The sequence below is a fragment of the Parasteatoda tepidariorum genome, chromosome X1, assembly GCF_043381705.1.
Source record: "Parasteatoda tepidariorum isolate YZ-2023 chromosome X1, CAS_Ptep_4.0, whole genome shotgun sequence".
Taxonomy (NCBI): Eukaryota; Metazoa; Arthropoda; class Arachnida; order Araneae; family Theridiidae; genus Parasteatoda; species Parasteatoda tepidariorum.
In genome coordinates, this window is record NC_092214.1 from 28,418,835 (window position 1) to 28,436,360 (window position 17,526).

At 27.6% G+C, this 17,526-nt stretch overlaps 1 protein-coding gene across 1 annotated transcript in view; it reads right to left on the reverse strand.

The window, feature by feature from the left end:
* Window positions 1–17,526, reverse strand: part of LOC107446644 (proton channel OtopLc) — a 120,331-nt gene that overhangs the window by 72,062 nt on the left and 30,743 nt on the right. The window lies entirely within an intron of this gene.

Below are 17,526 nucleotides of genomic sequence, written 5' to 3' on the forward strand. Positions count from 1 at the left end.
TTTTCAACCATTCAACTTCAATTTCAGTTACTTTAAAATCTGCATTGAAAATGGATCGAATTAGCATTTATGCAACTTATCATAGATTAAATAAAGAAAAAATAAAGCTTTGTCATTTTTCCTATCAATTTCTTTTAATATATGTAACAAAAGAATTGTTCATGAAGCTTGCTTGATAATAAAAGTGTAATGTAATTTTATTCTTTTGAATTTTGATATCAATCTTTTGTGCAGTTAAAATCTGTACGTGAAGCAGAATTTGCATCTATGCATATTGTTTCAAATTTAAAAAAAATGGGAAGAATATGAGACAAAACTGTTTCCATTATTTCAAAATTTAAAATGAGTTTTTAACTTAGCGTTAAATTTTTGTATTAGTTCGCGGAGAAAAGAGTTATTGTAAAATTACCGAAGTTGAATCGTAAATGCCATTTTTGGAAAATAAAAAGAAAACTGTTAATAAAATTAAAATATGCGGTTCTTAAACAATTCATTTAATAATTTTTTAATCGTATGGAAATGGCTTACCGGAAATTCTGCCATTCAAATTTATAGTTCGTATTATCACACATTTAGTAAAAATACTAAACTAAAAAGTAAATGTAAGCAAATAAATGGTGTTTATGCCCTGTTTTAAGGTATGATAAAATTATCTTATTTAACCCGTACTATCAAACAGAATTGTAATAAAACCATATTTTAATGTTAATTTTACCAAAGAGCTTTGATAAAAATTCATTCTTTGAATTTTCCTTTATTTTGTGTTAGAGACAGAAGCACGGTAAATTTTACGATATTCTGTTAGTTTTGACTAAACTTTTTATCTCAGTGCAAAAATTTACTCATGAACTTTTCACTCCCTAGACTTTTCGTTTCAAATAATTATGCAGTTCAACATTCACTTTTTTACATTTTTATTTTTCCACGTTTATTATGTTTGTGCTTGGTAGCAATTGAACTGATTTTTTACAAAATCTTAATTCATGAATTTAGAACTACATTTTTTAACATTCAAACAAAATGTATTTCTGTGTTCAAATTTGTAGCTTAAATAATAATCATCAGTAAGTAATTAGCATATTTTAAATTTCAAACTCAAACCATGAAACTTGCAACCTGTTGCATAAAAATACGATCATTCGATCGAGAATGATTTAGGATTTGTGGAATGCATTTACTTTAAGAAAAAAAGCATGGACAAATCTACCAGAATATGGTAAATTTTAAGTAATTCTGGTAATTTTAAGGTAAGGTAATTTTACCGATACGCTTTGATAATGATTTTGTTAAAATCGACAATAAAATATATTGTGTTATTATGCTTGATAAATTTTGGCAAATGTCACAAAATGCAATTTTATCATGATACCTTAGAGCACAGCGAAAAAGATCATTTATTTGGTTAAATTTACTTTTCAGTTTAAGTATTTTTACTAAATATGTAGTAATAATAACTATAATTTTGAAAACCAGAATTTTCGGTAAACCATTATTGTATAAACATTGAAAAATACCAAATGGAATGGTTAAAATACATTATATTTTAGTTCCATTACCAGAATCATAGTTTTTTTTTCGACTAGAAATGTCCTTACCATAATGTACGGTAATTTAACAAGATATTTTTACTCCTTTTGTAAGTAACTTTATTAATAACTAAATCTAATTTATAATTAGTATTCATATTAATAGCTAGTAGATTGACTTACTACCTAAAAGAGGCTTAAGGGAAAAGTTCCGATGAATAATCCGAATCCCATTTAAATTCAATTCATTTGGTAATGTCGACATTCGAGACAACAAACCCTGTCATCCAAGTGAAAACTGTCGTTATAACGAGAGGTTATGTAATTAATGCACGAAAATACCGTAATTTGTTACTCATAGCTTGACACTAGATTGCCTAAGGAAGTCATTTTGACTGCTTTTAATTTCAATTAGAAAAACAGTGATGTATATAATGACACAATTTCTTAGAATTTTGTGACTTTTCGTACAACATATAATTTTTTATTGTTAATATTTTAATTTTTATTGTTAATATTTTAATAACTTGTTATGTAACTGTAAATAATATAAAAAATGTAATAAATTAATTTTAAGCAAATTTATTTACGCATTCACAATCCTGTCATTTTAACTGCTTTTGGGCAATATAGGTATATACTAATTTTCCGCTTTTCTAGTGTTAAAAGTACTAGAATATAAATTAAACAAAGTAATTTAACAGTAAGAATTTGATAACTAACAGACAAATTGATTAAAAAAAAGCCACATATTTTAATGTTACTATATACGTAAAAGTACCATTTAAAATATTGTTTTACTGGGGGAAATGCTATAAAAATAATACGCTGACTTGGAGACAAACCATAGAATCAGACAACTAGAGCAAGAATATTGTGATTATTAAACGCATTGTAAACTTTGAAAAAAATTACACACATTTTGAAAGCACTCTTTCGACTAAATAAATGCTCACGGCACCAATTACCGCATAATGATTCAATACACTCATTGAGTAAAAAAGTATGGTCATAACTACAGGAATATGAAAGTAAAGTAAAATTTACCCTGTTTCTTACACTATGGAAAAACCAAAAACTCATTAATTTTTACAGAAGAGTTTTGGCAATGATTTTGGTAAAATTATCAATAAAATATGGTNATACGATAAAATTTGGTAAATACGACAAATTTGGTTATTTTATCATGATACCATCAGAGCATGCAATTAAAACCATTTATCAGTTAAATTATCTTTTCAGTTTTGAATTTTTTACTAAATGTGTGGTAATAGGAATTATAATTTGAAAACCTGAATTTCCAGTAAAGCGTTAAAGTATCAACTGAAAAGTTACCAAATAAATGATTTAAATACAGCGTATTTGAATTTATTAATCAGAATTATGGGAGGGGGGTTACTAGAAGTGTAATTACCATATAGACTAGTAATTATATATACTAGGAGTACTAGTATATATAATTACTAGTAGTAATTATATATACTAGTAGTAATATAGACTAGTAGTTACCATATCGAAGTGTAATTACCACTAGACTTTTTTTCTCGGTGCTTTTATGATTATCAATTTAAAGTAATATTTCAAAATTTTTTTTGCAACAGATCATGACGGGATAAGAGTCTACGGTCACTCTTTTTTTAAAGGGAATTAGATTTAATGTGTTATTTACAAGATTTTGCATTTAATGTATGGCAAAATCAAATAAATAATGGTTTAAATAATTTTTCGAAACTTTTTCTATGACTAAATATTGATAGCTTTATAAGAACGAACAGTTCTGAGTGGTATAAAAACAATATTTTGACATTGGAATAGCAAATGGAGCATCGATCGTTATGGAAGGTTCACTGTAATAAAGGAGTCGCGCTAAAAACTGCAATATGCATACAGCAAATATTTCTTGATTTCAGTTAAGCTTAATCTATGAAAGATATTTCTAAACAGTTTAACACAGGCATGAATTCTAAAAGATACTTTTATTTTTGATAATTAATTGCTAGTTACAAAAAAATGGTTAATTATTTACTGGTTTTACAAAAACTATATTCAAATTCTCGAGAATTTTTCTTGTTTTAAAATAAATAATAACTATAACAAATTTCATTTATTTGTTCAAAAAATATTTATTCTAGCTAAACTAAATTTAATGAGTTGTTTAAGTTAGTGATACATTAATGCATGTTAATTAAAGTAAAATATGTTTCATAAAATCTATTTAATTTTTAATGATTTTTTTCATTTTTAAGAGTTTCTGATATTCATATATTTAAATGAATATAAGTTGAGTGTTTAGGATCATATAAGTTTTCACTTTAAGAAGTTTCTTCTTTAAGTTAAAAATTAGAAGACGAAAAAGTAATTCGGTAAAAAATAAATTTCATTCTTTTCCCAAGCCTTCTTTTTTATCTATTAAGACGAAAAAAAGTTTTTCATAAACTTTTAAATTTCATTTTGTTTTATCTGGTATTACTCTAGATTATTTTATTTCATTTTATGTCGTATAGGATAGTATAAATTTTTTGTCATTATTTTATGTTATTCAGAATGATAACTCTTTGTTGTAAGAAGTTCTTTTTCCATATTAAAACACAAGAATCAAAAGGCATCTGCATATAAAAGTCAATTTATTTTTCTGAATATCAGCATCCTTTTTTTTTTTCTTTTTACTCAAAATTTTAAAAAAGTGTTTCATAAACTTTCACATTTTATTTCATATTTCAGTTATTTAAAAATATAGTTTTTATTCCATCTATATCCACTTTAAAAGTATATGAAAAAATTTTGCAAAAGTATGTTTTATGCGTAATTTTAACTTCTTTCAAAGCAATACAATTAATATAAAAGAAATTTGGAATAGAAATTAGTTTCAGTTTCTAAATTTTTTTTCGAAAGCTTATTTTTTTCTTACAATTTCAAAAAGTGTTTTATAATCTTTTTCATTTTTGTAAAAATATGTTTTACTTTAAACTTCCATAAAACTAACAAATTATTTATAAAAAAATTATGGTATAAAAGTCAGTTACTTTCTATTCTACTTTTTTTTGCAAAAGCTTATTTCATACTCAAAATTTTAAAAAAAAGCGTTTTATAAATACTTACATTTTCTTTCATTAGATTTTATATTTTAATTTTTAAGAATTTTTCGTTTTATTTGTATCTACTTTGAAATAATGGGAAAACATCTTGTAATGGTATATTTAAATATAAATCTATACTTTATAAACATGCTTGCAAAATAATATTACCTATATTACTATTTCGATTTTTATAATTTTCATCTCTCGCGGAAAAGAAATTTCATGAAAGAGAAATAAGAACATAGTTTTTCTTACACCTGGAGCAATAACGTTAAAAGCAAGATTCAAAGTTATTTGAGTAATCACTTCAAGCATTGCAATTAATTTAACGGAACTATATATTTCAAAATTGCCTCAACTTGTTTAATATTTATGTTTTTCAAAAAAAAAACGAAATATTTGTCTTAAACCTAACTTGCGTGATACATAAAAATTTCTATGATTCTATATGTAAATAAGTAAAATTGAGGTTTAAATATTTAGTTCTAATTTTTTATTTCTTATTCTATTTGCTGAGGGAAAACTCCTACTTATTATTTTTTTTAAACAAAACGTTTAAAAAAAATTTTTTTTTAAGTAAATTTTACGTTTTCTGCTAAGTTAGAAATGAAAATTATATTTTTGAAAAGAGTTTTATATTTATAATTTCAAAAATTACCTTAATTTAATTTTCACTAGTTTGAAAAGATTAAATAAATACAACCTATTTTGTATATTATTATTATTTTTTGCATATTAAATAAGAAGTGGAGAAAAAACATTCACCTGTGTTTTGGATTGGATGTTTTTTTTTAAAAAAAGGGGGGGGGGATTTTTGTGTGCGTGTGTGAAAAATAAAATCTGAAACAAATAATGAAATATTTCAAAATTCGAGGATAACTAAATTAATATTGAAAGTCGATATCTCAATATTGATAAACTTTATTTGAATTTCTTTCCGAATAAATTAAAAAATATTATATGAACAATGAAATTCAAGAATATAATGCCAAACAGTCACAAATATAAGTCTTTCTTTAAAAAAATTAAAAATACCATAACGAATAAAACTAACATATCTAAAACGAAACTTGCAAGTGAAAACGAAACTGACAAATGAAAAGCGAAACTAAGAAGTGAAAAACGAAACCTATGAACATAAATCTCACCTTTTTCTATCCTTTTCCTCTTTTGCCAAACGATCAGCGTGACTTAAATTTCCAATGTCCATTGACATATCTTCCGGATTGGAAACACGCAAAGCCCCGGCGTGTCCATCGGGGCTTTCGATGCCGACCGGCCCATGCCGGGGCACCTGTCTTCTCGGTGTTAAGTAGGCCAGTTTGTTCGTTCTTATGGAAGAGTGAAATAAGCTGTGGTCTGAACGCGAGCTTAGCAAAAAGTGCCGCGACCTGTCATTAAGTGGCCGCTGCAACAATGGCTCCCGTCAAGCAAGGGTATTGTCTTGCGCTTCATCACATCAATAACACTCCTAACATGTACAATGAAGGCACAATTAAAGGCTCAAATATATCAAGTACTCGAGAATGCAAATAAACAAGAGCGAAAATGGTACTATCGATACAACAAAGGGAGAAAGTTATTTATTTTCCGGAATTCATTTAAAAGAAAGATTTTTGTTTCGTTTTTGAACAAGGAAATTCATCAATTATTTATAGAATCTCGAGATAAATTGTAAATGTTTGTTCTTCTTTGGTTTCAGATTTCTATTTTTATACATATTTATTAAGTGAAACATTTTTGATATTTGTTGCTGTTTTTGTTATTTAAAATAAAATATCCATGCATTTACAAAGGCTTGCATTAAGAAAACTGCTTAATGATTTTACTTATTTTTATAACTTTTAAATTTGATTTTTTTTCCTTAAAATTTCTTGAATAAGTAATTCCTCAATTTATAAAATCTCGAGATGGAATATTTAAATTATAAATGTTTATTCGCTGGTTAAAATTTTGGGGATTTTTTTCATACATATTTATAAAGTAAAACATTTTTGATATCTGCCATGGTTTTGTTTAAATTAAAAAATATAAATACTTGCGTAAAGTTGCGTTGAAAAAACCACTTAATTATTCAATTTTTTTTTTAATTTTGATTTTCACTTAAAATTCCATGTATAAATTATGTTTATTTTTTTAATTTTCTTAAAGTAAAAGGAAATACAACAATTATCCCCCAATAGGGCATTATGCATCAATGCATCTAAATGTTTTTGAAATAAATAATTATTAGCTTAATTACAAATCAAACTTAACTAAATCAAAAAATTCTTTTCACCCATTTATAAGTCCCTATGAACCAAAAATAATTTCAAGCAAGAATAATAGTTTTTAATAATAATTTATAATTTTCTAGATCACAAATTTTTTGAATAGTAAAATATTAAATACCAAATAATACAACAACTTAAATCATAAAATTGTGATCAATAAAATCTTCATTTTTGAGGAAATCAGCAGACAGTGCTAGGAAAATCAAAATTCATTAATCAAACTTTTTAGTTTTTATATGCTGAAACCAAATTTGACTCAATTTCAGATTTGATCATACAATACTTCAGATTTTTGAACTATGTAATATTTTATTTATTTTAAAATCTGTTTTCTAATTCAGGAATTAATAATTCATCTAATTTAATTAGTGAAAATAATATTATTAGTTTTTTACTCTAAGTTATGCTTAGATTTATAAACACGTGCGAAAACTTTTTGATTTACAATAGTAGGTCTTAGGGACAGAGCAAAATAGACAAAAGTAACATTAAGGGGTTTAATTTCTTTACTAGTCTTCTGACTTAACTGTTATAATCATATCTTCCTGATTGCTGTCATCATCTTTGCTTTGAAGGCAATATTTAAAATCTATTTTAAAAAAAAGGAAAAAATCGTATACTTAACCAGAAAAATAGAGGGTGTTTTGAAGAATTCTGATTTTAGCTTTTTTATTTTGTGCACTGAACTTACACTAGTTTCAAAATTAGTAGAATTTGCATATTTTTTAGAGTTTTCAGAAAACAACTGAGTAAAGTATGAAACTACTGCTTCGAAACAAAAATGTAAATCTTGTGTGGCGAATATGTTAACGTATACATGTGTGTAGCAGAGCTAGTAAAGAAATAGACTTTATAAGGACACATTGCAAAATCTGCAATTCATTCGCTTACACATTTTAACAATTTTTTTAACAGTCTTAATCAATTTTTTAAATTTAATTTCAAACAGCAAAAATGAATATCCACCAACGATTAGATGCTGGAATGAGGTGGCAAATTGTGGAGAGACTTGAAGCAGGCCAGTCTCAAATCTAGAGTTGTTGTTTTTTTTTTTTTTTATATAACCATCTTTGAATGGCCGACCCAATTTTATGGGTTTACGACTACTAATGCTCAACTTGTAATTTTAATGCCTTGTAATTTTGAATCCAATCCAGAAGACAAGGGAACTTCTGGATAGTATTGGGAGAAATCTGCCTTCGTGGAGAACTTTTTTTGATGGAGTTAACCCGCATTTGCGTTACATGGAGAGGAAGACCACGAGAGCCTCCTAACGGCAAGGGGAATCGAACCCATGATTTGTCTACCACTGAGGATATTTCACGTCAGCACTGTGGTCAATGCAAGCCGGATGCGGAATTCCTATCGACTGGGATTCGAACCCGGTTCTCCTCATTGGAAGGCTAACGCTCTATCACCTGAGTCATCACTGCTCTCAAATCTAAATTTTTGAAAAATTCAATTTAACACTCAACGTCGTGTGCAGTTTATGGAAACTATTTCAGAATTCTAGATCTGTCGAGAGGAAACCTGGCCAAGAGCCACAATGGACAACAAAGATCGATATTTGTCGATTACAACGAATTGTAACACAAATGCTCACCCCCTAAAGTCTTAATTTCGATTTTTATATTGTCAAATTAATCCTTTCATGCATGAATTTTTCATTTGAGTTATAAACGATATTTAAATATGGTACAAACCCATTTTAGTTTCTCAGGCTTGTGGTGTAATAATTTACTTGTCCTGTATAGTCAAAAATTGGTGTGGACATGTGGCTTTGTGGTATATCTTATCAATATTAATCATGACAAAACTGAATATTCAAACTTCATTTGTAAGGTATAAAAAGATATAATACAAAATAATGCTAACCTTTCCAGTAATTTAATCTACTTTCAAAAATGAATAAACGAAATATCAAGATTTTCACTTCTTTCGTGAATCCTCCATCAATTTCCAAGAAGGTCATATTCTTTTAACTATCTTGAATGCCCTAACTATCTTGACTATATATGCCTTGACTATCTATATATCTTGACTATATATGCCTTGACTATCTATATATCTTGACTATCTATGCCTATCTTGAATGAATGCAAAAATGTCACCTGTTGCGGTTTACAGGAATTGTTTGGAGTCTCCAAATGAAGATTAAGTGCAAATTGTAGTACAAATGTCAATCTGAATAACATTATGAAGCAAAACTCTATATGTCCTCAAATGATACCCATATGAGAGGGCAAATTTTTACATAAGAGTCTTATAAAGTTTAAATTTCGAACCTTTCGAGTTTCATATTTCCATTCCATGGAAAAACTCATCTATTAATAAGGATAATAAAAATTCCTACTTAAAAAGTAAATAAGAATTTATTAAAGAATAGTCTTAAATTATTTTAAGTAAACTATTTTTTCAGCAAAGTTTGTTAATCAACAAGGGTTATTGTTCGAACTTTAGCAATTAAGCTGTGATCTCGTAAGTCAGTTCTTAATTTTTATTGATTTTAATGAGACTCGTATTTCCAAATTAAAATTTAAAATAAATTTTTATTAATCGCTTAAAATACTAATTACGAAGAAATTTTCAACAAAAAAAAACCACTCATCTCCACTCATCTTTTAATTTCGAAGTTTTCAAGATAATATAATATGCCGTATTTATTTATATAAATTATTTATATCTCTCCTTTATTAAAAAAATTATTCATTTTTTAAATAAAGAGTGACATTTTGTTGAAACAAATAACCAAACATATATGTGAATAAAATTTTTGAAGAAAAATCTTTGATTTTCTTATATAATTCGAAAAAGAATGTTTCACGTAGATTGATGCTATTTATAGATAAAAAAATAATAAAATTATTTTGCTACATACAAGGCTATTATCAAACCTCGCTCAATCATCAATTATCACTCTTAATATATATTTTTAGTCTCCTTGTTAATATATCCATGCTAAAAAAATATGCAAATAAGGACCTCAATATATGAGCGAAGAAAAAAGAAAAGCGTTATGAAATATTTTATTTTATTTTACTACTGAAGGTGAAAAGCTAGCCCAAGTTTGATTTTACAATTACCAACGTTCAATTCTGTAGCTTGTAATTTTGAACCAAAACCAGAAGAGTTTTCGATATAACAAACCCACATTTACGATATATGGTGAAAGAAAACCACGAAAACCTCCCACGCTAGCCCGATGGTAAAGGAATTTTATATTTTATTTTATAATCGTCGTTGAACAGCAGACCCAATTTTTGGGTTTACGACTACTAATAACATGCTTTAGCCCGTCCCGCCCCCGTAAGGGGGCATCTGGGGGCACTCCGAAAGTTCGAAGTGAGTGTAACAGTTCAATTACATGAGCAAACATATTCAAAATTTTCAAATTAGAGTTTTAACAAATAGGTGGAATATTAAATATGAAATCCAGAAAACAGTGCTACTTAGAAATAAACTAAGGAAACAAACACTACAAAGAAAATAAACAGTAACAATCAGAAGAGATATTGATGTCGCATCTTCAGTAGGGGTGCAAAGTTAATAAAAGGAAACAATTTCACATGGAAAATAAAGGATGTTTGTAACTCAGAATATAATTATGGCTGGCACAACAGTACTAAAGTTATCAAATTCCAGTAATTATTATTATTATTTTTTTTTAAACAGAAAGGACATATATATACCATATATAAAAACTCTAGGAACACAAGTGATTAAAATTTTCAAAATGAGGAATCACATAGGGGCAGAGATTGACAAAGCATGAAACTAAATTTACGACTACTAATGTTCAACCCCGTAGGCTTGTAATTTTGAACCCAATCCAGAAGACAGGGGAACTCCTGGATCACGTATTGGGAGAAATTTGCTTCGTGGCAGACTTTTTGATGGAACTAACCCGCATTTGCGTTACATGGTGAGGAAAACCACGAAGACCTCCCACGGTTAGTCCGACGGCAAGGAGTCTCTAACCCATGATCCGTTAACCCATGATCCGTAACCCATACCGTGAGGATATTTCATGTCAACACTGTGGTCCGTGCAAGTCGGATGCGGAATTCCTATCGACCAGCCATCGCCAGGATCGAACCCCTGTTCACCTCATTGGAAGGTGAACTCTCTATCCCCTGAGCCACAGAGACACATGGTAAAGGGATTGTAGTCAATGATCCGTCCATCAATGAGGATGTTTTATGTCAGCAATTTAGTCGGTGAGAGCCGAGAGCAGATTTCATATTGGCCAGCGATAGCTGGGATTCGAGCCCGGGTCACCTGATAAGGAGATGAGCTCTCGATCTCCTCATCCACCGCTGCTCTCGATTTACAATATTAAATCATTATAAAAATTCAAGCCTAGTTTGATTGAAAACTTAAAGATTTTTATAACAAATGCCTCTTACTTACTCTCTTTTCTCGGGCAATCAAACAGATTTATATGTTTTTAATCTTGCTTTCCTTGTTAATGATTCGACATTTTCTGATAGCTTTCTTGTTTTTTTCCCCTCGATTAAATATTAATTTATGACCTTTTACGTATAAACTGTTTGTCAAAGTTTCCTAAAAAATGATATATCAAGAGCAATCATTAAAAATCCTGCATAATTGCGATTGGTTTAATATCCTTTTTAGTCCCATTTTAATTCCTAAGTACCATTTGTCATTGTCTAAGACAGGTGAAATGTGAATTACATTTTACTCACGTCGATTGTATTGTATACATTTCTCAGTTGAATAACTGTGCTTTATTCAGGGAGGCTGCATTATGTCTGGTTTCGTAATTTAGCTAAAATTTAATTCTAATTAATTATCGTATCTGAGGTTAATCCTTTGAACAATTATCATTGGCATTTAGTAAGTAAAAATCCACACATTAGAATCATAGTACTTCTCTGAAGATTAATACAATCTAGGTTCTACTCTCGTAGTCGTCTCATTATTAACTAACTTTCTTATGACTCTTAAAAGATTCTCGTCAGATAGTTTTACTAACTTTAAAAAAAAATTCTCTTCCTTTAAAGTCATAAATATTTGTTTTTGTTTTCAAAATTTACGAAATATTGAATGAAATTAAACGATGCTTTGCAATCATTTAAATAACCAGAAAAAAGTAATTTTGAAGCAGAATGCCTATTTAAATTGCAGTAATTTTCTATCCTAATAATTGAAATTTGATACACGTTTATTCACACAGTGCACGCATTTTGGACAAGTCGGCCTGTTTTGTATTATCTGTGAATAGCCTCAGTTTAATTGGCTATTTGTTTTTTTCTTGAAAAAAAAGTATAATTCATATAAAAGCAATACGACTTCATGAAATACTAGCGTTTTGATTATATCTTCCTTCATTTCTACATTTTGATTATTCTTCGTTTTTTCTTCGGAAGAAAAATAAGCATAACGACTGAAATCGATTACCCACAAATACCAAACTAATCTATTAGACAACCTTTCTTTCTTCTCTTAAAAAAATTTTTACAATTTTTAGGCTATAAAGGTTTTATAGCCTGGAGTAATATGCGTAGAAATTCATCGATAATTTGAAAGTTTTTCAAATAGTTCCTGTCGACCAAAAAAAAATTATACCTCATATTGGTGTAAGGATACATGCACTAAGAAAAAAATATGGTCAAAGTTATCAGATCATGTCAAAATTTACCATATTTCTGGCTCTATGAGAACACCAAAAACACAGTAGTTTCTACCGAAGTGCGTTGGTAATGATTTTGGTAAAATTAACAATAAAATATAGTTTTATAATTTGTGATAAAATTTGGTAAATGTGATAAAACTTGGTAATTTTATTATAATGCCTAAGAGCATAACACAAAAATGATTTATTCGATTAAATTTACTTTTCTGTTTTGTATTTTTTACTAAATGCGTGTTAATAAAAACTATAATTTTGAAAATTAGAAGTTCCAGCAAATCATTACCAGGTGAACGGAAAAATTACCAAATGAATGGTTTAAATAGCACATATTTTGATTCTAATAACTAGATTTTACATTGCTTTTCACCAGAAATATCATTTCCCTACATTACGGTAATTTTACCAGATTTTTTTTCTTGTAGTTATAATTTAAAAACCGTAAATCATAAACAGAAATATTATTTTTAACATTTCCCTTAGATGAGTTTACGAAAGGAGATAAATCTTTCTCAAATGCAATTATTTTTACATGGAGAGCAAAGCACCCGTAGTTTCCTCCCTTTCTTAACCCCTCTGGAAATTTCATGTCTCATCTATACATAATAATAAACGCGGCTGTGTGTGTGTCTGTAATCACAATATATCGCCCCAGANTATTTGTGAAAACCTTCAGCGTGGCGGACAGCTGGCCGCCTTAGGCGGCTAGTATTCAATAAAATAACGATTTTTTAGAAGCTTACAGCTACAAAAGTTTCTCTTGATTGATTGTTAGTCTCATAATTTTTTTTTTCGTTGATTAATGGAATTCACCTTGATGTGGAATTCGCCTAACAGTGATCTGTATATAAACTCTGATATTTAAACTCATCATTTTATTTTTTTTACTACATATCCATTTATTTACTAAGTTATTCATTGTTTAAATATTTAGGAAACTTTCTCCTCTAAATCCCTAAATTGTCAAAGAAAAAATACCCAATTCCAAGAAAAAAAAACTAACCACTTGCATTTTAATTTTTCTTTTTTAACTTATTGGAAAACGGAATTTTTTTTAGTTGAAATATTGATCCTATCATAAATTGTATAGAATAAAAATAATTAATTATAATTAGGAGCCAATAGAGGTTCCCTTTGAAAATAAATGTGTTAAACGGAGGAAACATTGAGCAAACACCTGTCAATTTTCTTTTCGTAATCATTTTTTTAATAATTACCTGCTATGTTATTATATAGCACAATAACAATTACTTACAAATACTTATTTTTCTACATTTTACAAAATTTTGAACTTTCAAAATTAAGATTTATAATGTCTATTACTTGCTGTTTGTATTTTTGCGCATCATTTTAGTTACATTTCTACTCAGTGTACATTTCTTCAATGACAAAATAAATACAGGTGTTAGAATTTACGTAAATGTTATATAACTGCTTCTTCCTGAAAGTTTGTTTTTTTCTTCTAAGATATATTTTTAGACTATTTTATGAATAACAAATTTCTCCGAGGTGTATATAGTTTCACTTAAAGAAATAAGAAAATATACAAAACATATAAATAGAACTAATATTATTTGATAAGCAAACAAACGGTATTCTTCTATGAGAAATTCAATACATAAAACATCAAGATATAACATTTATTTTTTGTACTATTTCTGGCACCCGTGTATTTCAAGTATTTCTAGAACATTTTACTAATAACAAATTGTTTAAAATTAAGAAATTTGTGAAAATAGACATTTGTGTTGTTTTTTTTTTTCTTAAAAAATTAAAGAAATCATACGAGAGTTCCAGTAAATTATTATCGAAAGTAAGATGCATTTTAAATCCGTAAATTGATTGCTCTATTTTGATTAAACAAATTTCGCCAAAATATGCTTGTTCATACTTATAAAAATCTTAAGTATCTTTAAAAATCTAAAAAATCATAAAAATTTTAATTATTAAGCAAAATTTTTACGATATCCGTGGTGCGCCCCATTTGGTGCGATACTCGTGTTCAATCAGTACCCGTAGAATTCGAGATCATTTATAAGGAATGAATCCTACTTTTTATAGTCACGTGGAAAAGTTCTATTAATATTTGGAAAAAAAACGATGCTTTTCAACTGGTACGACTTCTAATGTTCAAAATGAAGTAATGCTCAGTGCCCATCAATATTTTAATGAAAGTATGAAAAAAATGGAAAAATTTTCTACTTTTTGCTGGTAATATAGTGTAAAAAGTTTAGTGTTTTTGAAAAGAAATTCCTTTTTAAAAACATTTATAATTTAAGCAAACATCGTAATTTTTTTTTATTTTAAGTTATATCTTACTTGAATCAATTTTAGTGTTCAACAAACATAATGAAAAATTTCTCCACATAAGATAGAATTATTTCATTAAAACTAAATTTTTACATGAAAACGACGTAGAACTTAGTCGTTACACATTTTAAAACTTAGAATCTGATATTAGTAAAAAATTGTGTATGGCTGACATAGTAATTTTTCTCGATGGAATTGAGAAGGAAGGAGTTTAAAAAAATCAAACTGTCGCTAAATGATATAATATTTTATTGATTTACTAAGTTGATATATTTTTATATCATATTTCGACCGACTTGGAGAAGTGAGATTTCGTGAACATTGAAACTTGTTAAATGCTGCAATAATTTAATCCTCTCGAAGTGCTGTCAGCAAAATAATAATGATGATATGAACCATTTGTTTAATTTTTATACTACCATTTTAAAAAATAATAATTAAAGGTTTTCTTTTTAAATTTTTCGCCATTTAAGTGATTGTCTGTAATAAAAAACAAGACAGAAAATGCTGTTGATACATAGCAGGTTTTCAATCATTTACCGATACCTACAAGCAGTAATTATCATCAGTGGGACTTCAGCATTTGACCATTTCCGACTAGCTGTAATGCTCAAATTTTATTTCAAACTCTGTGCTCTCAATCGCTTCTGGACAGCTTCAAGCAAAATTTTTTGCCAAAAGGAATTTATTGTTAATCCAAATCTCAACTTTTGTTTGAGCCAATACAAGTTACAATTTCCTAAATGGTACGAACAAAACACATTACAATTTTATTGAAAAAATATCTAAGTATGTCATGAAAATATTGAAGAATGCCAGAATGTTCAATGAATTATCAATATAACTCCGTAAATTTTGTAAGTAGAGATTCAACTGTGTAGTATATTAGAGCTGTTATTTTCCGCTTATTTAATTCATTTAATTGTAAATGTAACTACATTAAGTATAATAATTAAGCGAATAAAGTGTGTAATGTTCTGCAGTGGTATTATGTTTTATTTGTGAACCAATAAATCGTATCAAACAGAAGTATTTTGTAGATTTTAATACAATTATTACATGCTTGAATATTCATTTATTTGAAAAGTAGCACTCTTAAATTTGTATTATATGTAATTTTAGTTATTCAACCGTGTAGCGTGTTGTATTTGTTAAAATTTTGAAAGAAAACACATTAATTTTTAGTTATATACGAGTTTTTTACTTAATGTGAAAGGGCTACTTTTTCCTGAAATTAAATTTTAATGTATTTTCTAATAAATAAGAACACATTTAATTTGGTCGAAATAAAATGTTTTTGTAAACGATTTAATTTCTTTAATTTCGACTTGCCTCCAGCGGAAAGATAGTTTTAAGGGGAAAACAATTTAGAAAAAGTAGGATTTCCAAATTATTTTACTAAGCATCGAAAGATAATCCTAAGAAAAATTGAAATACTTAGTTTTAAAGGAAAAAGCATGATCTTAGCGAATAAAAAAGAAAATTCATGGCGAAAAGAAAATACAAATGCCATGGGTCCTAATGTGCAGAAATATATCAAAAAATAAGAAATTTTTTTTTTAATTAAAACATTAATCGAAAACTTTAAAATCAGGCTTTCAGTTGAAACATCCTCCATCTTCGTATTGAATTTCGTGTCTACAAAAAAAAATTTTGTCCCCGAAAGACTCTAGATACTCAGACCATAAATTAGGACCTTAGTCTATGCATGACGCAGGCAGATACGCGTACATGCCTTAATTTATTACATGAAAAGATAATATTTATAGCTTTAATTAAAATAAACGATATCTAAATGGCATAATTCATTTAAAATATGGTCAAATATTTTTTAAAGTAATTCATAAAAAAATTAATTAGTATTAAATTTATTAAATATGTAAAGCACACCAAGGAATGCTTTGTTAAATTTTCAGTAAAGTTTTACTTTTGGTAAAGTAAATTTTTTCTGAAAACATAACCTATCAAACATATGACTCTTAACAAATACAGTAGTAAAGATTTACTTCGTCCCTCTCCGAAATTTTTTTTCTGGCTACATGCCTGGCGCACATATTTTTGTCTGCAGAGTAGCGAAAACAGTTTTTTTCTTTCTTTGGATACTTGTTTCAATTTTTTTACGTTTTATTTTTTTCAAAAAATAATAATAATAATGTTTCAAATAAAGCATATATATACAATCTAACGCTTTTCTCTGAGAATTATACATTTTAATCATTCCGTGTACCGGTGATTAAAAAATTACAAAAAAGAAAGAATGTGATATGTTTATTGTATAACGTTTAGAACTATAATTCAAACTGTTACTTGATGTTATTTGAATTTTCTTTTACATTAACTGAGCAGGTTCACAAAAAATGATAGCTTATTTTCAGGGATGTATCCATAGGTACGACGTACCCCCATTGATTTTTCTATAAATATACCATTTATCGCTTGCAGTTTTTTTATTAATCGTAATAATTATTATTTTGTCTTCAAAGTTTAAATGGTATAAAAATTAATGTGAGGTGTTTTTTTTTTAATTAGCATTAAATTATTTTATAAATTTAAATTGTATGGAAAATAACTTACTTTAATGTGGCCATAATTTGGAGAATTTTAAATCAAATGCAGGAAGAAACAAGACATTTTATGACACTTTTAAGTGAGTTTTTTTTTTCTTTTTTGTGCATTCAAAAAATGTT